The 15,233-nt window shown below is 42.1% G+C and overlaps 1 long non-coding RNA gene across 3 annotated transcripts in view; it reads right to left on the bottom strand.

Annotated features, from left to right (window-relative positions):
* LOC111559872 overlaps nt 1-8,300 on the bottom strand; it is a 171,247-nt gene extending 162,947 nt beyond the window's left edge. For 2 of the 3 annotated variants that reach the window (XR_002741305.2, XR_006595942.1), the window contains exons 1-2: nt 7,163-8,296; nt 3,253-3,356 (exon numbers count right to left, since the gene is read on the bottom strand). This is a non-coding gene — a long non-coding RNA (uncharacterized LOC111559872). Of the gene's footprint in view, nt 1-3,252; nt 3,357-7,162 lie in introns of all 3 variants that reach the window. The other variant, XR_006595941.1, reaches the window with a different exon arrangement.
* Nucleotides 8,301-15,233: the final 6,933 nt, after the last annotated feature.

Genomic DNA, 15,233 nt, shown 5'->3' with positions numbered 1-15,233 from the left:
GATTTCCTGAACCCACTGAGTAAAAGTATTTTTAAACCATGATTCACATAAGGGATACATTTGACACATCAAGAGAAACTGGAAACCAGGCTCCATGCAGCCACATCAGATACTGCTCTGAGCCGAGTTTGTTTACCATTACAAAGTGAAAAGAAATTTGCTTTTCCTCCCCTGCTCCCTTTCCCTTGAGGATGGCAATTTTTATTGATTTTGTCCTTCTTTATAAAAAAAAAGTCGAAGTTAAATGTCCATGATAAACTAATCAGAAGCCCTGACATTTCTGCATATTGCTGCTGTCCATCCTATGTGGGCCTTGACCCCAAACCCAGAGACAGAGTTCCTGAGGTCTTTTTGTTTTGAGATCCTAACGGTTTCCACTTGCTCAAAAAAAAAAAAAAAAATCCATCAACTGGGATCTGCAAGATACTCCCAGAAAAGATCTGGAAAGGCAGAGCCTTTCAGTAAATAGGTGAGATGTCTGACCTGGAGGCCATGAGAAGGGCCCAGAGAAGACAGGCCCAGCAGACGTCCAGAGGGCCGTGGGAACTTTAGCACAGGATGATGGTCTTCCCCCTGCCTGCCACTTCTTTGTCTCTTTCATTTGAACTCCTCCTCATCACCTGCATGGCATCTCCACCAGGAGAGCTTTTTTGGGGCAATAGTAAGTCAATAGTAAAATGGAGATGCACAGCCCAGCAAGGCAGAAGAAAGTAGAAGCATCTTCCATTTGTTTATTCCATAGAGTCCTGGTGAGCCAGCACTGGGGTCTCGGTGTCTCACTGGGACTCCCTCATTCCTATGTCTATTGAAACTCAAAGGAGAAAGAGACACACTGCCACATTTTGCTGTTGACACTCCCAGTGACACAGACACTTTCTCAGGTGGTTGGTTTCGAAACACCATGCTTCGCACAGGTTACCCTCAGCTCTCAGTTGCTGGTACGTGAAAAGAACAGAAAGCTAAGGATATCCCAACTCTACTTCAGGACTGCTTCAAAGACAAAGGAAAAGAAATGAGAAATGGGAAAATGCCCAACGAATCAGAAAATATCGCAAGGTCAACCCACCTGGTATAAATCAGCGTGCACAGTTCCAGAGGGTCGCATAGAAACCTCACGCTCAGGTGTAATTTGCCCATCCCGAAGTATTTTTCCTAGTAGTGCCAAATGCCATAATGCTCTCTGTCAGTGATTTGAAATTATTCTATAAGCTACATATCGGGTACACTATTGTTAATGAAATGCACACAAGATGATGAACAACTTCCTTTTCCTGCTGGAGCCCCAGCTGCAAGCAGTGCCTGGATCCTTCGTGCTGTAAATCAGCCCTTTGTACTCCAGGAGGATTCAATGAGCTGCAGGTGTGGGCTTGTGGAAGGCCGCCTGGGATTAGGTAGCAGCATTTGATATGAGATCCCAAGCAGCACTGGCAATCTACACGCCACATGCGGCCACAGGCTTTGGAGAAAGCAAAGGGAAAACGCTGATGAAATGTGGCACGGGACCATGGAATGCAATGTCAAACTTTCACATCTGCAGGACAAGAAAGAGAGTTCCTAATTTTACAGTGATGATGTCATTGAGAATTCATGACAGTGGAAATGATGGGCCAAGGTTTGCAAACTTAACCACTTAGGAGGTTGCTAACCAAAGGTTGAGCTTTTCAAGGGACAGTGCGGGTTTAAATGTAGTGCTGCTTTGCCTTCCTGGCCTGAGGCATCACTGGTGTGTGTGTGTGTGTGTGTGTGTGTGTGTGTGTGTGTGTGTGTGTACACACATGTGTGTGTGAACATGTGTGCACACATCTGCACACAGGCGCTAGAGAGATGGGACAGGAAAAGAAGTTTTATTTGAGAGGTGATGCTTTGCACAGGCATATAAAGCTAATGTTTTGCATGCCAAATGTGTCCTTAAAAATATACTGTCTCTGTGTAATTCAGCATAAAACACTGCTAGCTGTCCTTAATAACAATATATTTTTTAAAGATTGATTTCAGACACTCTAGAAAGTCACCAGCCAAAAAAAACCATCATAATTGCACACTTTCTCCTCAATGTTAACTACCGAGAAGCTCTTCTTTTTAAATATTTTCTTCTTACTTGGGGCTGAAGAGACGTGCAAATAAGTCTGGTTTTGTTATTAGCATGCTGATAAAATATATATTGAAGAAAACATATCTTTAATTTTTTAAGAGTCTGTTTTTCATTAGCTTATCTTGATAGTTTAAGTTAATCATTATTTTCAACCATATATGATTTAGATATTATGTCATTAATTCATGTATAGTCCATCTGAGTAATGATTGTGGTTTTCTACTTTACAAATTCATCTACTTCACCAAGAAACCAAGAGAGTCAAATTCCATGCAACATCTGGTTTCCATTGAATGTAATTGCCATTTGCAGAGTTATAATCATGTGTTATTGTAAGGACCACGGTGTCAATCACTTCCCTAATGGGGAAAATTCAATGCCTAAATACCTGGGAGAACAAGAAGCTGACTTAAACAGGTGCATTCAGACACTGGGTTTTAAGTAGAATTCTAGCCTACCCATTTAAATAAATCATTTTAAGGAGAAACAATATTCTTTCCATCCCCTGTAGCAAGGGAAAGCATAATACCCAGGGCCTCAATCTCCCATGCTCAGTTCCAGTACTATATCACATTTAATCTTTTTTAAAATGTACAAATATGTCCGTATCGTACTGACTCCTCATGTGGCGTGCACTTGGTGGGAACCCCTCAAGGCCAGGCAGGAGTTTTGAAGACTTTCTGGGGACGAGGACATCTTCCGTTCTTCCTGCCTTACATGAACTCAGTCATCTCTTTTATAACGCAAACAGGCTAAGCCCGATGTAAAGAAAATATTAAGGGCTCAAAACTACCAAGGTTATTATAGGCCTTTCTAGCCCAAGGGGTTTTTGCTGGGATAATCACGTAAGAGGTTAAAAAATCATGAGGCGCTGTGTTCTCATGTGCAATATGTAAGCACTTTATGGCAAAAAGTGAATCACATCTCCGTGACCTCAATCCCCATTGTGTTCCTAAGCCAAGCCTTGTTTGAACTGGTAAACGTTTGGCCACTTCACTGAGAGAACATTTCCGAAGGCAAAAATAACATGCCAGGAATTGTGCTGGACATTAAGGATGCAAAGATGAATAAGACAGAATCTAGAGCACAGGTAACATGGTAACATGCAGTAGAAATGGGCCCATGTGTCATGGCAGCAGAGCAGGGTCATTTTATCCCACCTGATTGAGGAGCATCAGGGAGTCCAAGAAGACATCCTGGAGGAGGTAAGAGCTGAGCCAGGTCTTAAAGGATAAGCAGGAGTGGAAGGCTTCCTGTATGTGAGCTGTAATAAAGACATGTGATTTTAGCTGCTGCTAATGAAATGTTTATGGGAATAAACTTCATGATTCAATACAAACACTGTATAAAGGTAATTTACAATCCCTTTCAGTTCATTCATTCACATACTTATACAGAGGCTAGTTACTAACCTACTCACTGAACCTACTCTTCTCATGCATAAGGACTTAGGATGCAGAACAGAAGCAGTTTCTATTATCTTTGGCATTATCGTTACCATAAAACCATCTTAGGTCTGAGGAACACTCTGCAATCCACAAAAGACTTTCGAAGACGTTTTATTTTCTTATTATAATAGGGAAGGAAGCACAAACAACAGATGAACTCCATTGCAATTCACAGATCTTAAAAGGTCACGGGTGAAGAAAGGCCTAGAACCCGGGTCTTTAACTTCCATTCTAAGACTAATTGGCTTAAAACGTGCAGCCTCACCTCGATGAGGAGGTAGGAAGGGAAACCTTAGCACCTGGCCCATCGTTGATGTTCGCCGCAACTGAACAGATGAACACATTCCCAGCTCTTAATTAGACATGCATATGGAGAAGGCTCGTATACAGAAACTCCAAACCAGAGCTGACATTCTGCACCATTTCTACTGGGGTCTATCATGCGCTTCGAGACCATATTGACGGCACTGTTACTCTCACGCTTTTCCTCCTTTTCAAGCAACTAGTCGAAGGGTTCCACATCCCCTGAGGCACTTCCAGACTCTCAGCTGGTGAGATAACCCAGAAATGCTTGCAAGGATGGCCTGATGAGGCAAGCTGCAATGAATGAGTCCTTGTAAATAAACATGAGGATAATTAATAAGTGGCAATGTCAATAAAATAAAATAACTTCCAAAACAGGAAGGTAAGGATTAGAGAGCCAGTGTAAGTGAGTGGCACTGGATCAAGACCAGGGATCCTGGCCCGTGGGTTGTTTGTTTAGCCCCTATGAGCCCCGGGTGTTATCATCTGCTCAGCCCCTCCCCCCACACCCCAAAAGCTTGTTGCAAGAATCGACAGAAATATCTAATATAAAGCTGTGCAAATTATAAATAGTGAGCAAATTCAAGGAAGTTGTCATTATCCCTGACAAATTGAGAGGTGCTTCCCTTTCCACCCAAGGCTGCCAGATACTGGTTTATAGTAATAACATCTGTCCGGCGGAGGCCCCACTGAAGATCATAAGACCCACGGAGGCAGGAATCCGGTTTCTAGGTTCTCTGAAGTGCAGATGAGGGCTCTTTCTCTGAAAACTCCTGTTGCTTTTTTGGTTTTAGTTTTTAGTTTCTTTTTTTGTTTGTTTCTTTGTTTAGGAGAGAGATAATGACTGAATTCCAAGGGACTTTAAGGCTCCTTGAGTCTACAGCTTCCAGAATGCCCAGGTGCTGGCTATAACTCGCAGAGTCCCATACTGCGACATGGCAGAGCACGTGACATTCAGAAGATTCCCCCGACATTGTATCCCAAAGCTTCTCAGAAGGCAGCCAGTGGGAGGCTTTTCAGCCTCAGGATTAACGACTGGCCCTCTTTGTTGGAATTGCTGGGAGAATCCGTGCTCAAACACGCGTGTGCACATGACGGCAGTTCACAACAGGTAATGACACGGATAACAAAAGGCCTCTTGAAGGCACTCGGTCCCCAGAAATTCCTCAGAGTATAAAAGAAGGCAAAGTGACAGACAGTTATATCGGTGTCACCTGCGGAAAAGAACCTCCTCCAGGATTAGTTGTCAGGACAGCTGACGATCAGCTCCAAGGCACACCAATCATCAGTTGTGGGGGACGTAGGTTAAGTTCCTGGCCTTTTCTTGGCCTCAACTTGCAGACCAATACAATGGGGGCAATATTTCTTGCTGTTGTACTTTATGGGATAATTATAATAATTAAATATGAAAATTAATCATAAACTCCCAAGTGTTATATTCATTATAGTCAGTAGATCAACAAATGTGTATATATAACATGCCCTATCACCAAGCATTCACAGATGGCTCTACACCGTATAATAAGAGCTGATGTTCACTGCACACTTGCCACATGCTTGCACTGTGCCCGGCTGGTCACAGGTTTTCACCCGTCTAATTCTCACAACGGACCGATGTGGGCACCACTACTGTCTCATATTATCCAGGCCCAGATTGCTTACGTAAAAAGTAGCACAGATCACAAATAGTACAGCCGGGTTTGGACCCAGGAAATTAGCTCCAGCGCCCGTGTCCTCAACCACTATGCTATATGGCCTCTCCTGTATACAGGACCAGACACACAACCACATGCATTTTTAAGCTCTCTGTTTGAAACAACTTCAGACCTATGGAAAAGTTGCAAGAATAGTACAAAGATTTTCCTAAATATTTTTCACCAAGATTCGCCAAATGTTAACACATTAGCATATTTGCTTTATTCTCCCCCCATACATTCACGTATTTACATTTTTCTAAACCCTTGGAGAGTTAAGTTGTAGACATGAGGCCTCTTTATGTCTAAATACCTCTGTACATTTCCTACAAACAAGGACATTGCCTTATACAACTCCAATATAATTACTACAATCAGAAGTTAACATTGGTACCGTATTATGGCCTGCATTACAGATCGTATTCACGTTTGGCTAATTATCTCAGTAGTATCCTTTATAACAACAGCTTTGTGGGTGTTTTTTTTTCTTAATTTTTTTGCCCCAGATCCCATTGAGGATCACATGTTGCCTGACCTTCACATTTTTTAAGGCAACTGAATTCAGTCTTTTCTTGTGTTTTCCCCTGATTAGATTCAGGTTATGCATTTTTGGCCAGCATACCACAGAAGTGATGATGTGTCCTTCTCGGTGCATCATATCAGGAAGCATATGATATCTATTTGTCCCATTACTGGTGATGTAAAAACACATATATTTTTAAACCATAGCCCTTACCCCATAACACATCTCCCCAGCTGCCCAGGGAGCTCCCTAAGGGTGGGGCAGGGGCTGATTCGTGTGCACATTCTCCACCACACCCTGCATGGGCTATATACTCAGTCTGTGCTCAGTTTTCTCATTTCTGACTCAGTCTTTCCTGGTGATTCTTTCATGGTCACTCCCTATAACGACAGAGTCAAGGACCAGCCTACCTGTTTCCTCCTTCAGGTGAACTCAATTTAAGGAGCACCTTTTCCAAGTCAGGCCCTGACCCAGATGCTGGGGAATACGGGGATACACGAAATACAGCCCTGTGGCCCTTGGGAGATGGCACTTGCCCACACAATCACCAGAAGGAAGACAATGACACATTCACCCCTCCTCCACCGGCAAGCTCTCTCCCTCCTCTCGTCCCTGTCCTTCACCTCCGCAGTCACACCTTCTTTCCCAAAAATCAGGGTCCTGCTATTGTGTCATGAATCACTCAGTATCAAGTGTCAGAAGCTTCTAATAAGTTAATGTGTTTCCTTCCTGATTGCATGTTTGGTATTATCAGCAATTTCTCAGAAACGAGATCTTACCCAAAGAAGAGATTTCTTGTGGTGAGAACGCCAGGAGGGAAGAAGGTTTCTGGCCAGCAGTGCCATTCACGACACCCCATGCCTCATACCATAGTGGGTGTCCCCTGCCTTATTGTTCTGTGAGCATGACCCCTATAAAGAACTCAGCCCCCAATCACCCTGTGGGATGGAGAGGTCCCAATATAGACATCATGCCTGTGCTCTCCAAGGAACAGCTGAATAAGGCAGAAAAGGAAGAAATGGGACCGACACCATCTTTATGCCACCAAAAATGTCTTTGGTTTGTCCCTTGGACTTAATTAGAAAATGCAGAATCAAATCACCTATTCATTTGTTGAAAAGCTGGTCCTGTAAAGCGCCACGCTCAAGGTGATCCAGGGAGGATGCAAGAAAATCATGCTCCTGCCCTTTTGGAGTTAGCCAGCACATGCAGTAGGCGTCCAGCAAACCTATCAACATGTCACTGCCCACCGATATGTCATAATAGCCTTTGACAAGTGCACATGTTACCGTCCACTCAAGAGCTGGTGATTAAAGAGAAAAAGCAACACAAAGTGCTGCTTTCAAAGAAAGTGGTCTTACTCTCTGGGGGCGGGGCACATGCTGAGCCCCCAGCAGCTGTGCAGACAGACAGGAGGCCAGACCAGCAGGGTTAAGAGCACGGGCTCTGGAGTTCAAGGGCCTGGACTGTGGTGCCAGCTCTAACGCTTGCAAGCTGGGGACTGCAGATAAATTATTTAGCTGAGCTAGCTAAATTGCCCTCCCTGTAAAACTCCAGTCTTAACAAAACCTTTCTCATAATGTTCTGAGGACTGAGCTAGATAATTCTCTAAGTTGTCTAGCTGTGCTACCAGACAGATAATAAATCCTCAAGAACTGATAGCTATACTTGGATGCCTTAGGCTTTCTGGGGCTGGGGGCCTCAGTATAATGTGTATCTACTCCACCTCTACGTGGGCCCCGCATTTCTAAACAACAGGGCAGCAAGGGGAAATCTTCTATAAAACTCTACTGATATGTTTTTATAGAAGCCTATGAAAATCTGTATAAATTCTGTATATCTATAGAATATTCTAGATATCTATAGACATTTGAAATTTCTATATCAAAGATGGGGGAGGGGGCAATGCTCCCTGATGTCAAAGGTCCCAAAGGAATCCTCCTGAAGAGCTCCCTTTACAAGGTGCTACAAACTTCCAGAAGATAAGTACCCAGGACTCTGCTGGAATCTCTGTGCCCTTCACTGCTAAAAAGGAATCTCTCTGATTGCCTCCGTATTCGAACTTTAGTAATGGAGGCAACTTTGTCGCTTTTTTCCTCCACCTTATGCATTTGGTACTTTCTAAAAAGTTTGTATCTTGCCTCTTTTACACTTGTTTCTAGGTAGCTTTCTTTTCTTTTTTTTTCTTTTTTGTTAATTTTTTTTTTTTAACATTTGTTTCTGACAGACAGAGAGTGACCAGGGGAGGCTCAGAGAGAGAGGGAGACACAGAACCCGAAGTAGGCTCCAGGCTCTGAGCTGTCAGCACTGAGCCCACCACGGGGCTTGAACCCATGAAGCGTGAGATTGTGACCTGAGTCAAAGTCGGACACTTAACTGACTGAGCCACCCAGGCGCCCCGTATGTAGCTTTATTTTCAATTGTTAGTGTATCTTTTGACTTCTGACATTTCTTCATGTTTTAACTTCTATTTAAACTTACATGTACTGAGGTCACTTTTACTTTTGGCCTCTCAGCTTTTCAGGTTTACTTTTTATACTGTTGTTTCTCCAAATCTCTTCATATTTGTTTACTTATATTTTTGTTTTGCCAAAATTTCTTAACTTTTATTATCTTTATTTGAACCATGTTTGGATCTTCTCTTTTTATAATAATGCTATTTTTAAGTATTCCAACATTACATTTCTTATCTTTCTAAATGTAAAATCTGTTTTCCCTCTCTTACTTGATTCCTTAAGTCTTTCAGTTTCTGGATTTTACCATTTGCCCTATGGTTTTTATCTCCTTTAAACAGTTTGATGTTCTCATTGACCGAGAACATCAGGCAGAAATCTTCACCTTGTTGGAGGGGTCACAGTCATATTCCAGAGTGATTCAATATCTTTGCCCCATCTGCTTCCCCCACAGCTGTCCCTCTGGAGCCCCTTAATTGGATTTCTGGCAATTTTTAAGTCAGTAATAAAAATTTTAAGTCATAATCTAAGTAGTGTGTGAAAACCTCAAGTTTAAATCCCTTCTTCAGAACAACAGTGAATCTAGTCTGGCGTTCATCACACACAGCTTACTCCTCCCACGTTAGAGGGGGTCACAGCCCAGCCTGGGATCACCCCTAGCCAACTCTGGGAAATCCAGCGAGCCAGGTGAGCGGTGAGCTACCCACCAGGCAGGAGTGCTGAGAGAAGAGCGGGTTCCTGAATCTTTCTTGTCCTTGCTGCCAGACCAAGCACCCCAGTCAGAGGGCTCTGACTGCTCTGGAAAGTTTTGGCACAGCCTGAAACCCCAGAGGAGAATACACTCGCCTGGAGGAAGGCCATTCTGGCTCAGGGACTAGATATTATAACTTTGTCTCCATCTCAAAATAGAAACACCAGTTCCAATATGGACTGAAATTGGGCAGGACGGGATATGCCTTGTCTAAGTCACCACTCGCTGCATGCAAATGATCGATCGGAGTAGCAAATGCAAGCAATTGAAAGAATTATTTTAATCTGAACAATGTTTTTTAAGGCTTTCAATACCCTTTCACATTCCCTATTTCATATAATCCTCGTAGGGGAAGAGTGAACTCAAACGATCAATTAATAGATCCAAGGACTCATGGTTAGTGGCAGGTTCAGAACTGGAAGCCATGTGTCCTGCCCCTTTCCCAGACTTCTTCCCCCATCAGAATACCTGTTACCGTTACTCAGCAAGAACCTCCACCCCAAAAGAGGAATGTGTCTGTCTGCACAGTATTATCTGGGGGGCCAGGGCCCACCTAGTGACTGGCTGCTGAAATCATTTTCTTGCTTAAGGAGAGATCAGGGGGCACAGTGACTTTGCATTCTCAAGGGCAACTAACAGTAGATTCTTCCTGGAGAGTAGAGCTGACAAAGGCAAGGGCAACAAGGGAGAATATGGGGACTGAACCCCACTGTGATATGGAGATATCAAGCAAGCCTGGGAATAGAGAAGCCAAATAGCGCCCTTCCACCCACCAAAGGTCTCCCCACCAAGCTCTTCTGCCCATCAGAACCTGACTCCTGTTGCTTATAACGCTCCATGATGAGCCACAGCTTTTATATTTCAGTGGACTTAATTTTCCAAACCTGGCCTTTAAACAATATACCTGTGTCCTGTATCAGAGGCAAAACTTTGCCTCGGGGCTCCAGGTCACTGAACATGTATAACGTTGATTGAAACATTTTGTGGAACAAACAAATTAACTTCCTGACTGAAAAATACAACCTTGCTTATTACCAACGAGTAAATCCCAAATGTGAGATTTATCTCTAATAGTCTATCAGGAAAAAAAAATCTGAACTCAATACCCTTTTGCCTATTGAATATCACTAATCCTGTGCAATCCCTCTTCGGTAACCTCACTTGTCTGCAGGCTGACTCGAGCTTGTTAAAACTAACCCATTTTTCTTCTATGAAAGATGTAATCAGTAGTAAGGAAACTAGAACTTCGAGGATCCTGCTAATCAATCTACGTTCCACAAATGAAAACACTCCCCAATTGGTAATTAGTTTTCAATGATGAAGTAATTAAATATTTCACTCCAAATTCCCTCTGCTCCACATCTGCGGCTTTGTGAATGTTGCATTTTCCAAGCCCCTGTGTGCAATCTTGCTTTATTTATGGCGGGGCCTTTATAAGTTTTCTAAAATTCTATTGAAACCACACAAAGGCACGGGGAGACCTGACAAGTTAAGTGTTGAACTTGATTACACAGTCAGTCAAGCCAGGTAAAGCAGAGACACCTGATCCGCACTTGGCCTAGCGTTATCAAGAAAACATGATTATATAGTTCAGGATAGTTTTAAGAGTTCAAGACAGAAAAGTGGAAGCCAAATGTTCTCTTATTTAACCTTGACGAGGTGCTTTGGGGAATGAGAGACGAGCCTGAGTTTTCCAAACATATGTCTGTCTCCATTTGCTCCCACCCTACTGGCTCTTCTGGTCTTCTACTACGGAGATGCAGCATTTAGAGCTAATGCAGGAGTGAAAAATGCCAATGCCGCATCAATTCAAAAGTGCACTTTTAGTTACCTGACCAAGGTGGAGTAAGATATGTCACTAAAGTCCATTTTTTAAAACTTAACATTTCATCAAATAATCGGCTATTGTAAATATGCATGTCAGAAGTTGAAACCGAAAGTTTTTGTGAAGAAATGTTTAGTCTTTCTCTTCATATGCTTGGTCAGCTGTCAACTGGTTACTAGAAGGCGGCAGGAGAGGATCTGGAATGAGGAGTGTCCCCTCCCCATCCTCAAGCCTCCAGGGCCAGATGCACTGGTTGGATGAAATTCCCCGTCCTGTCTCAAATTCACACTCCACCCACTTACCTCTGGAAAATTGCCATTAGCAACAGGTAATCATGCGCGTTTTCAAGGTTTCCCTGTCATGATTTAAACACCTCAAGTTTTATCATTTTCAACAGCAGCCACAATTTCCTGTCCCTAAGGAATTCTCAGCTCAGCAGGTTTGGGGGAAGGAAGAGCAGCCTCAAATGAAGACGTGCTCTTTCAGACGGTCAGGGAGAATCTAAGTAATGTGCTTTGTCCCAGGGGAAATTCTAACTAACCAGGTAGAGAACAAATGAGGACGGGTGAGATGAGCAGCCCATCTCCATAAAGAAAAAAAAAAACAGAGTTTAAGAGCCAGTAGCAGCACAGAGTTAGTGGAAAGAATCTCAGACTGGGTATCAGAAAGCCTGGATTTTAATCCTGGATCTAGCACTCAACAGCCACATAACCTGATAGCAAAAAGGGGACTGGTTTTAGGTTCTTCCAGGTCCTTCTCACACTGACATGCTGTATTTTCAGGAAGTTCAGCGATTCCTGATCATTGGCAGGGAATCCCTGACAGCATTCTCCCCCAAGTCCCATGACAGCCTATTTTAAGGTACAGCGTAAAGAGTCCAGGGGCGCTTGGGTGGCTCAGTTGGCTAAGCATCCGACTTTTGGTTTCAGCTCAGGTCATGATCTCATGGTCTGTGAATTCAAGCACCACTTTGGTCTCTGCACTGACAGTGCAGAGCCTGCTTGGGATTCTCTCTCCTCCCGGCTCTCTGCCCTTCCCCCACCCATGCTGTCTCTCTAAATAAATAAATACATACATACATACATACATACATACATAAATGTAAAGAGTCGGCACTGAAGCTCTTCTCCTTAACAGAAGGATGACCTAATACAGGTCTCTTGACCCAGCGATTTCTTCATCTGCAAGTGAGATGTGAAAGTTTCATGAGAAACTTAGGATCAGTGAGATAAAGTATGTGCAGACACTTTATAAACAGCAAAGACCCATACAAATACTTGTCTTTTTTTTCTGTCTTATCAAATGTAAATGTCATAAAATCCATTGTCCACTAGGCTACCTGCCTATCTAGCCAGCAAGCCTGGTGTTAGTAGGAGACAAGGTGAACCCCAAGGCCTGATTTGGGGTGATCTTGTGTGTCATTTGACATATGATTTATAAATGATGTGAGAAAAGAAGCCTAGAGACAGGTCTTGTCTTTCATTTGTAGGAATATGCATTTAACTTCTGAAAAATGAGTCCAGCACCTCTTGAATCAAGGACAGGAAAGAAAAAAAAAAACCCACATTCTATGAATATATTGGAGGGGAAGGTTCAGAAAATGGAATTTAACATACGTTTCTATCTGCAATGGAAAGTGGAGATTTACAGGACTTAAAAATGTTTTGAACAATTCATGATGAAATGTTATTACATAATTTTCAAATTCTCTGAGGGGCACCTGGGTGGCTCAGTCAGTTAAGCAGCCGACTTGATTTGGGCTCAAGTCATGATCTTGAGGTTTGTGAGATTTTGCCCCAAATTGGCTCTGGGCTGATAGCATGGAAGCTGCCTGGCATTCTCTCTCTCCCTCTCTCTCTGTCTGCCCCTCTCCAGCTTGCGCACATGCTTGCTCTCTCTCTCCCTCAAAAATAAATAAAGTTAAAAAAAGTCAAAATTCTTTCATGAGTGGGTCATATAGCAGCATCAGCTCAGCTTAAGAATTTAGTTATGTTCGGTTAATAGGTGCAGGCACAATGCCTCACAAAATTGCAGAATTTGCCATTTTACTAGTCTGAAAGATTACCAGCAGTCTGGGGCCAAAAGGGCAAAGAAATAGGAAAGGTTCTGCTTTTGAACAGCACTACTAAAGTCCATGGTCAACAACAAGTCAGGTGACGCAGATACTAATCTAAGAGATCATTAAATTTTAAAATGTTTTCACTCTAGCTTCATGAATCTATAAATATTAGTAACTATGCTCGATTAATAACACTTGTCAGTATCGCTGAGAAAGAAATAGTTAGAAAAATGCCATTTGTTCTGCAAAAGAAAAAGTACCAAAATAAACTATCAGAGGCACAATAAATATTTATAAAGTGATAAAAGTCAACACGTGATACATTTGTAACAGGTATGATATTAAAGGAACACAATGTCGCCTTGTGACCTGAGGGGTGTTGCTGCAATGAGAGAAAACTAGGAAAACAAGACTTCTGTCTTCCTCATCATCATGGGGTTCTGATAATGCTTTGCTCACAGAGAATTCTCTCCTGTAAACATGTGAATTTCACATTAAACCATGCTATCAGATGGCAATCCTAATTAAACCCATGCACCACAGTTATTATGAAGAAACCGAATCAGAATACAGCTCTGTGTTGTTTTCCAAAAAAATTATTTCAGATACCTAAAGGAAGAATTTTAAAGAGGTCATGAGCTAATAAAAGAAGACCTGAAAAACTTCCTGGGGTGGGGTGGTGAAGGAGAGGAATAAGTTCCACTTTGCAGATTTGTGTAAGGGTAACTATCAGCTTCAGGAAAGTGCTTAATTAACTGACACTTGAATACGCTTAATCTACAATTGCAAAGTCCCCACAAAAATTCACCAACGGGCACTTAGAAGGTTTATGGATTCAAAGCAAAAAATCCAACTTTGGAAAAGCAAAGTTAAAAATGGTTTACTGACAATGTATAATTAATATTTCAGTTCGCATACAAAAGACTAAGGATCACTAAGACTAGTAGAGCAACATTTGTGAAAATCATCATTTTGCAGTAATTTATATGAAGAATTCATACAGATTTGAAATCCCATTACATTATCATAAGAAATTTCAACATTGTGTCTACCACTGAAAAAAGGAAAGAGAAACAGGTTAGATGGAAAGAATGGATCATCCCCTCGATGTGCTAATTTCATCTTTAAAGAGGCTGAATCACCTATATTTCAGTTAACGGAAAGAAAGCGTTTCTATCCACTGGAGGACAATAAACTAACGTGCAAGCTCTTCTGCTATTTGCTAGAACACTGAGCAAGCATTATTTCTTTGAGAATTTGTGTGAATATCACTTATCTTAAATGGTGACCATCAGGACTTTTAAAAGATAATTAAAAAGTATTGATGAGGGTTTGTGCGTCGCCATTTCAAGCATAAAACATATTTTTTAACAGTTATGTTCAAAGAAGTTAAAAATAATAAAATGCATTTGTTATGTTTTCCCTAACAATTCATGTGTTAATATTCTTTCCATACTTACATAATACAAAGATAATACAGTAAATGTTCTCTCCAAACCCCACTAGATGCCTCCAATTCCTGTCCGAGCTATTCCATACACATATTTTCATTTCCTGGGTGTCCCATATTATGATGGTCAATTTTATATGTCAATTTCATTGTGCCACAGGGTATTCAGATTTAAACCGTATTTCTGAGTGTGTCTGTGACAGTGTCTCTGGATGAGATTAGCACTGAAATCAGTGGATGCCGTAAAGTAGGTTGGCTTTTCCAACGGGGGCGGGTCCTGTCCAATCCCTCGAGCACCTGAGCAGAATAAAAACGGGACAGCTGCTCTCTGTGTTAAACACTAGTAAAGCCCAAACGTGAAGGGACAGCTGAATGCTCAGTATAGTTAGAGAGATGGAAAGTGTGGGCTCAAATCCTGGCCTCACCACATATTAGCTATGTGATCTTGAACAAGTTACTTTGCCTGTCTGTGGCTGAGTTTCCTTTTTGTAAAACATGGATAAAAACTATCCCTACCTTGTATGGTTGTTGGGAGAGTTAAATAATGCTCGTTATACACCAGTACTTGGTAATGCTTTAAAAATATTGTTCTTCCCTCTTTCTCCTTGGCTAATAAGTTTAACTTTCAGTTATTG

Source organism: Felis catus, chromosome A3 (assembly GCF_018350175.1).
Source record: "Felis catus isolate Fca126 chromosome A3, F.catus_Fca126_mat1.0, whole genome shotgun sequence".
Classification (NCBI taxonomy): domain Eukaryota; kingdom Metazoa; phylum Chordata; class Mammalia; order Carnivora; family Felidae; genus Felis; species Felis catus.
The sequence above is the reverse complement of the archived record's forward strand: the minus strand, read 5'-3'. Positions and strand labels throughout refer to the sequence as shown.